We start from the raw sequence: 7500 nt of genomic DNA, 5'->3' as shown, positions 1-7500 counted from the left end.
GTGGCTGTACAGTGCTGTCAAATGGACATGATTCACTGCATGGTGAGAGATAGAAGGACAGCAATGGGGAAAAGAATCAAATGGACACTCTTTAGAGATTTAAGTACATGAGACTTAAAAAGTGTGTGACGGGCGCATAGGAGTGTATCAGCTTTACTCTGGTCTAATTCTGTCTTCATGCTTGAAACCTAATATCTGACCTTTTTCCAGAGATAAAATGACACCTACAGTATTTTTTTTTAAATGTGTGCAGTAGTTTTCCCCTGTCATTCATTCATTGATATTTAAGGTTAGTAAAAGGCTTGTATCTTCTCAATGTCAACTTTTCAAGGAGAGACAAAATTAAATTTGTTTTTAAAGGGGGTTTCCTCAAGCTCCTCACAGACAGAGTTACAGGGATTTTGCATGTTGACAAAAAAAAGAGAATTCATAAAGGGAACTGCTTAATAGATGAGATAATAGAAAATAGTATAACCTGAAGGTGTTATTGCCTGGGGTTGTCATTCTGACTGAAGTGGAACATGTACAAGCTCTTCTCTTCTCTTCTCTTCTCTTCTCTTCTCTTCTCTTCTCTTCTCTTCTCTTCTCTTCTCTTGTTTTCAGCAGACTTTTTATAATTATAGCTTTCAACCATCACAGAGTTGTTTGTGCGAGCGGTTCAGGCCACTAATCCTGATGTTGGGTTTTGACATGTCCCACCTTGTCCCCATTGCTAGAGGACATTTTGCCGGTGTGACACTGGAGACAGTCATCTGTTCTTGATAGATTACTTTTGTTGTTCTAAAGACAGGTCAACAGGAAGATGTGGAGAGAAATGATTGTTGGCTTTCTTCTTTCTTGGTCTTGGAGACATCTGCTCTTTTTTCGAGTGTTTTCAGAGCTCAGCCTAGTTTAATTGAATCTGTCACGGGGTTCCTGTGTAGTGGTTGTTGTCGGGGTTTGAGTGTGTGAGCCGGGGGTAATTTAATTAGCAGCCTTCTGAATGGTTGGAGTTATAAAGCAACATTTCTAATTTTAAAGGAAAATAATTGCTTAATTCCCTCCATCGTGGCGTTGTTTACAAACTGTGAGATTCTGTGACTCTGTAGGCTAATATTGATTGGTCAGTTTGTTTGTATTAAACACAGCCTGTCAAGTGCAATAATGTGTATACTGTGTACCATTTGTTATAATTACATTCATAGGTCTGTTTTCTTAGTCATGGCCATCTTTTCAACTGCAATGCCTATTGATGAAAATTAATTGGTAGCATGATTTATCTATATGCATATATGCAAATGATTTTGTTGCTACCAGATGTGCTACTCAGCATGTTGTTTATATTTAATGATAAACCCAGAGGAAAATAATCTGGATGGCTAATCCCATGAAAACTGTGGCAGACCTAAAAATGTGTATTACAGGATGGTGTGACTGTAAATGCTGACAGTATCTTGGCTGTGTTCACCACTAATGACTGGAGATTGTTTTGTTCGTGCAGGTAGTTAGGGGCCACTTGAGACATTTTTAGCCATCCTATTGCCTTTGTAAAATCATACAAAACACATCTAGTTTAATGATTGTACTTCAATTTTAAACCTGTAATTCCAACCAAAATGTGTTTTAATACTCTGAAACAAATGCCAGATTAAATTATGAATGAATAACACTATCTTGTTACACAACTGACATGATTCGGATGATTACAACTGCGATAAAGCCCATGTGTGACCTCAGCTCATCAGCAGTATCAGTGGGTAGAGATTACACTTGATCCCCTGGTCTAGACTGCAGTATGCTAACTATGGGCACACACATTTGCACACTAACAGACACATTCACACACATACAGACATACAGCTTAACCATTGTGTTTGCATTACACCCAGTGTGTTGCTGTAACTGGGAAATTCTAACTGTCCACTGGCCTTCTAAAACCATCACGAGATAAACAGACACATATATCCATACACACACACACACGTTTGAGTACACAAATCCATCCCCAACACATTTTGATTGTTTTTTTAAGTTAATCCTTTCTTTTTTTTGTGAGCCACTCTCCCTGCCCCTCCCCCATTTCCCTCTGCCAGTCAGGCTGTAGCCTCATTCCCCACTGACCCGACCAGCATGTGGCTGCCATCCTGCCCGCCAGCAGCCGGCCCCTCTGTCCTTTAGCGTTTCGTCAGCCCCGCTGTATCTGGAATGTTGCTGTCGACCCCCAGCCTGGCAACATGGCACCTCTCTGCCCTCCACTCCCACACTGTACACCATGAACCAAGTGTCTGCTCATGCAAATGTTCCCTTTATTCGCAACACCTCATGGTACGTTTGGACAGATAATGGCTGTAGCAGGTAAGAAAAAATGTGCCATAGCTCTTGTGTAGTTCCTACTTTAAAGTACAAGATGTTTTTTAATGGAAGACTCAATGTTCTTGATTCTCCATCCTTGACTGGCCAAACATTTAATTCCTTCTTATGTTACAGTAAATAAAGTATGAGGAGATGGGCTCTCCTCCTGAGTTCCTTTTAGTAAGTAAAAAAAGAGGCTTTTAGAATTCCAAATGACACTGCTAAAGTCTGACTTTCAAGTCACTATCATAGGTATATAATAGTTTTTTTCCCTTTAACTTTAAAAGCTGAAAAACAACACAGGTAAATTCAAGCTTTTTAATGAAACAGTTGTTACAGGAAGCAGTTGGATTTCTGCTAGAAACACAGAATCACTTTATTATGACAAACATTAAACTGACCAGCTTTATTGCGTCTGTGTTCGTTTTGTGTCTCATATATCTCACCTCCTGTAACTTAATTCCTGAGTCAGGTCACCGTTTGATAGCTGAAATAGAACTGACACCACTGGTGACATTTCTATATTACCTAGCCTTACATATTTCTAGACAGTTCAATCTACACTTTGGGGTCATTAGTTTTTCAGTAATAAAGTAGACGACAACCAGAAAGCTCTAAGGCAGCTCCTTTTCCACATTTTATATTGTACCTAAAAGCAATGATAAAATTACACTTTGGCGTGCCCTTATGTCATTGCCCTGTATTAGTTTGACCTCATAATTTGAGTCCTTGATAATGAAAACCTGGAATCACATTGGTATCATTATTACTTTAATGGAAAAGAAAAATTATCTTTCACTAATGGCGGTTATCTTCAGGATCTTGATCAAATTATTCTTTTTTAGTACCTTTGGTTTTAATGCAATCAAATACTTACCTTTGTATGTGATAAAAACTGAACAAAAAACACTCAGTATTCAAATCTATGCAAATTTAAATAGTTTTTTCCTACATGCTTAATCCACCAAGCTTAAACAAAAGTCATCACACAGCCTATGCCAAATAGAAATAGCCTATCTGTTTTGAAAATGAGAAAACCAATGTCTAGCTCTGCCCCTTTATTTGGATCTGCTCCAAAGTTTAAGGCATTCTTCTTACCCATATGCCCAATCATTGCGCAACGGTTCCGTATTAAATGAAAAACTGTAAAGCAAACAGTTTTTATATCACCCTGGTAATAATTAACATAACCACATACATTACTTGGTAGATAACTAATTTAGATTGTTGGATTTACTTGGAGTGATGTCCGTTATTAGGGCCTTTTTTTTACCTGTCTTATACTGAAAGGGAGAAAAAATGAGTTGTTTTTGAACCGGCTGGTGAACTTAGAAACAGTTTGTTTATCAGAACTCCATCAGACAGCAGTGACTGTATGGAAGTTCTCTATGACTGCTCTACCCGTCTAGTGGCTGCTAAGTTAGAAAATATGACCCTGCTAAATCCTGTGTGTGTGTGTGTGTGTGTGTGCGTGTGTGCGTGTGTGCGTGTGTGCGTGTGTGTGTGTGTGTGTGTGTGTGTGTGCGCTGACAGAGCCAAAGCCAATTGCTGTGTTATATTATTGAAATATTCACCATGTAATCCCCTCTTCTCCACTCCTCCTATCGCTCTTTTCCCTCTCGCCCTCCTCCCAAAAGCTTTTTACCACAAATCCTCTTTTGGCGTGCCTGCCTGTCACACCCTCAGGCGCATACTGTGAAGGGCAGCTGTACATGGGTGTGTGTGTGTGTTTGTGTGTCTGCATGTGTGTGTTTAAATGCCTTTTTCAGAGCCTGTATCCTCATTAGAGCGCTGTGATGTTTTTGGCAGTAATGAGGATCAAGCTTGTGTGTGTATAACTTTGTATTCGATGCCTCAGACTGTCCTATGAATTTTTTCTTCATCCACATTTCTTTTTTAGGTTGTAATGTCTGAATTATAAATATCAATTATCACATCTTGTGTTCCCACCTGGTATCAAGTTGACATTTTAAAATCATTATGGTTCTTGCTTAAGCCGAAGAGAGTAATAAGATTAACGTGCAACATATCAACAATTCCTCAAATCAGAGACTTTTTACAAGTTTATTTGGAATTAGCAAGTCATTGATTTACTGGGTGTTCTTAGGACTGAGATCTAAGTGACACTACAACAAATCCATATGTCTGATTAACAAAATCCTTTGTTATTTCCTTATCAAGATGCCCTTTGGAACAATTTCTTAACAAATCTACTCTAAAGGGGGCACAGAAAAGATTGAGGTCAAGGAACGAAGAAACCAACACCTTTTGTTCATTTCTATCTTCCTACAATCAGCTTCTGCCATAATAATGCTCTCCTTCTTGTTTTGTCCCTGAGAAGTTCTGAACTGTCGTGCAACACATGATCTCAAGAGGTACAAACAACAACACAGGAGAAATGAAAGACGCTATTAAATCACAAAGCAATAGGTAGAAGGGACAAACAGACATGGCCAACCCATCCCTTCACGTTCCTTTGGTCCTCAAGTAGTGTAATGCTCAACTAAAACAGTTGAGAAAACAGAATAAAGTAAATTCCAGAGTGCTAAAAAGTCAGAAAAATCCAGAATTCACTCTTTTATCTATACCCATTTTATTTGTTCTTCCAAATACAAACCTATCCTTCCCACCAAACTATTATAAAAACCTGTTAATCAACATTTGTATAATCCATATCCTCAACTATCTACACTGACTATGATGTGTCTCAAGTTCCTAACAGTAAAAGCTAAACGGAATTGCCTTTGTTGTCTTCACATAAATGCCTTTCCTGAAGCAGCTACATGAATTATGAAGTATATCGGCATCCTCTGAAGGTGTTTCCTGACGGAATCCTTCACCATGGCGCGATGAGGCCTGTCCTGTTTTGGAAGTTAACCAAGGATCCACCAAATGCATCCCATGTTGTCCACCCTATCCCATGACCATTGCACACAAACAATTACAATTAATTTCTAGCACTGTTCATTGTTCAACTCCAAATACACATTTTCTAAAGCTGCTTTTATTATTACTTTATTACTATACATCTTTTAACACAGCTTTAACTTGTCCTTTTCGACTCTAACTAATAACGTTGCAAAATGACAGGTCCTCCAAACGCCACAATATTCCTATTTAAGAGTGCTCAGTCAGGTTTGGCCTTTAACTGTGGTCGAAGATGCACAGGATTTGGTAGATTAGATCTTTAAAAGGATGCTGCCCCTAAAAATGGATTCCTCTTGAGAGATGGGTGGTTTTTCAGATTCACATCCCTATTAGGCTGCATTTGGTGTTTTGATTCATTAAGAGATACAGTGTGAACAAAGAGTATTTCAAGATGGTCCATTGAACCTCCAGTGACGACAAGGGGTCACAACGGACCAGTCCCGGGCAGCAGAAGCTGGCTTTGAGGACATGGAATGTCACCTCACTGGCGGTGAAGGAGCCAGAGCTTGTGTTGGAGGTGTAGCTTTACCAGTTGGATCTGGTGGGGCTTACCTCCACGCACAGCCTTGGTTCTGGAACCAAACTCCTGGATAGGGGTTGGACATTGTATTATTCTGGAGTTGCGTCAGGCGTGAGGTGCAGGGTGGGTGTGGGAATACTCACAAGCCCCCGGCTGAGCGCCACCGTGTTGGAGTTTACCCTGGTGGATGGGAGGGTTGCTTCCCTAGGCCTTAAGGCTGTGGGATGGAAAACTTCCTGACTACGGATAAGGGGTAGAAGATGGATGGATGGACTTAAAAGTTGGATAACATAACATGAACCGATATGGTCAAAACTCTTTAAAGAGATGCTGGCAGAGGAGAGCGATTATTCTAGAGAATATCTTCCTGCAGGTTACAGATGAAAACACACTTGACTGTGGTGATATAAATACTCGCTTTAATATTTACATATTGCTTTCTCGTCATCTAGTGCTTTTGATTCTTTGAAATGTGTTATACGATCCTGCTAGCAGAGTCTGTGTTCTGATTGCTCTGCTTGTGGAATCTGATTTGTAATCATTTAATTTGTTATTTGAATTTATGGATCCTGAGAGCTGAGTAAAACAAACTTCAACTGCAGTATCTCAGTTTTTTCATTATGTCATTACACCTAAAAAGCAATCGTCCCATGAAAGTCTAGCCCTGGAATTTAGAATGAGTTTGGTATTATTACTAGTTTGATAGCTACTCAAGAAATGATTTCATTAGTGAAGTTTCTTTTAAATCATTTCAATGATGGAAGACTGATTGTTCGTGAACTTGAACAACTACATGAATGAAGACAAATGACGATTTTCTTTTAAATGATGAAAAAGCTCAAAAGATGATCACAGCTTGCCAACATTCTTTTGATATACTACACATAAAGTTGTAAATTCACACATTTATTGCTTCGGTCATTAGCTTGTTTTATGTCTTTCATCTACTGATAAAAATGAGACTGATACTCTCCCATCTCTCTCTTTTAGTCTTCTCTTGCTCTCTAAATTCTCATTCTGCCTTCTCATAATGCTCAATTCATTCACTAGTGATGAATGAATGAAGTCAAGTGTCTTTTTTAGTAGCAAACCCTCAGAAGTGACACAGAGGTGTGTGTCTGTGTGTGTGTGCCAGTCTTCTGAAGTTTCTCCAGACTCTCACATGCCTGTGGATCCACACAAGCTGACATATGTTGGGAACAACGCAGCTGAGAGGGAGTGTGGCATAGTGAGGGGATTTGGAGCAGAAGGTTTGGCAATTGTTTGCTCTCCTCATCTTTGACCTCACCTGACCTCGGAGAATGTGGAGGCTATAGGATCACAGGCGACTGCTGATTTAAAGGCTCAGTTCTCCCGAAAAAAACAAAAAAGTCATTTCAGCTTTGGGAGTCCTGCTCTCCTGCTATAATGGACATTGTTAGAGAAGGTAGGGCCTCCTGGTTTAAGAGTACAATGGAAACAATGTGGACGCACAGAACGCTCTGATATGGAGATGAGCCTGATGTTAGCCGTTTTTGGCCTTGTTTTGAATGTGATGCATAAAAAAAACATGAAATATTAAAATCGCTATATCAACATAAAAATACAGCATGGAATTGAGAGGGAAAGGTCCTACATTATATTCATATTTTATTGATGTAACCTTAATATTCACTAAAGAGTCTCTTTAAATTGGTTTATTTCTTTAAGTTATGGTCAATCAGCTTTTTATGCCTGGGATG

At 39.3% G+C, this 7500-nt stretch overlaps 1 protein-coding gene across 4 annotated transcripts in view; it reads left to right on the top strand.

Annotated features, from left to right (window-relative positions):
• The window catches only part of LOC137608936 (SH2 domain-containing protein 3C-like), a 49751-nt gene that overhangs the window by 11149 nt on the left and 31102 nt on the right, over nucleotides 1-7500 (top strand). The gene's annotated exons all lie outside the window — the stretch shown is intronic.

This window comes from Antennarius striatus, chromosome 15 (genome assembly GCF_040054535.1).
Source record: "Antennarius striatus isolate MH-2024 chromosome 15, ASM4005453v1, whole genome shotgun sequence".
Classification (NCBI taxonomy): domain Eukaryota; kingdom Metazoa; phylum Chordata; class Actinopteri; order Lophiiformes; family Antennariidae; genus Antennarius; species Antennarius striatus.
The sequence above is the reverse complement of the archived record's forward strand: the minus strand, read 5'-3'. Positions and strand labels throughout refer to the sequence as shown.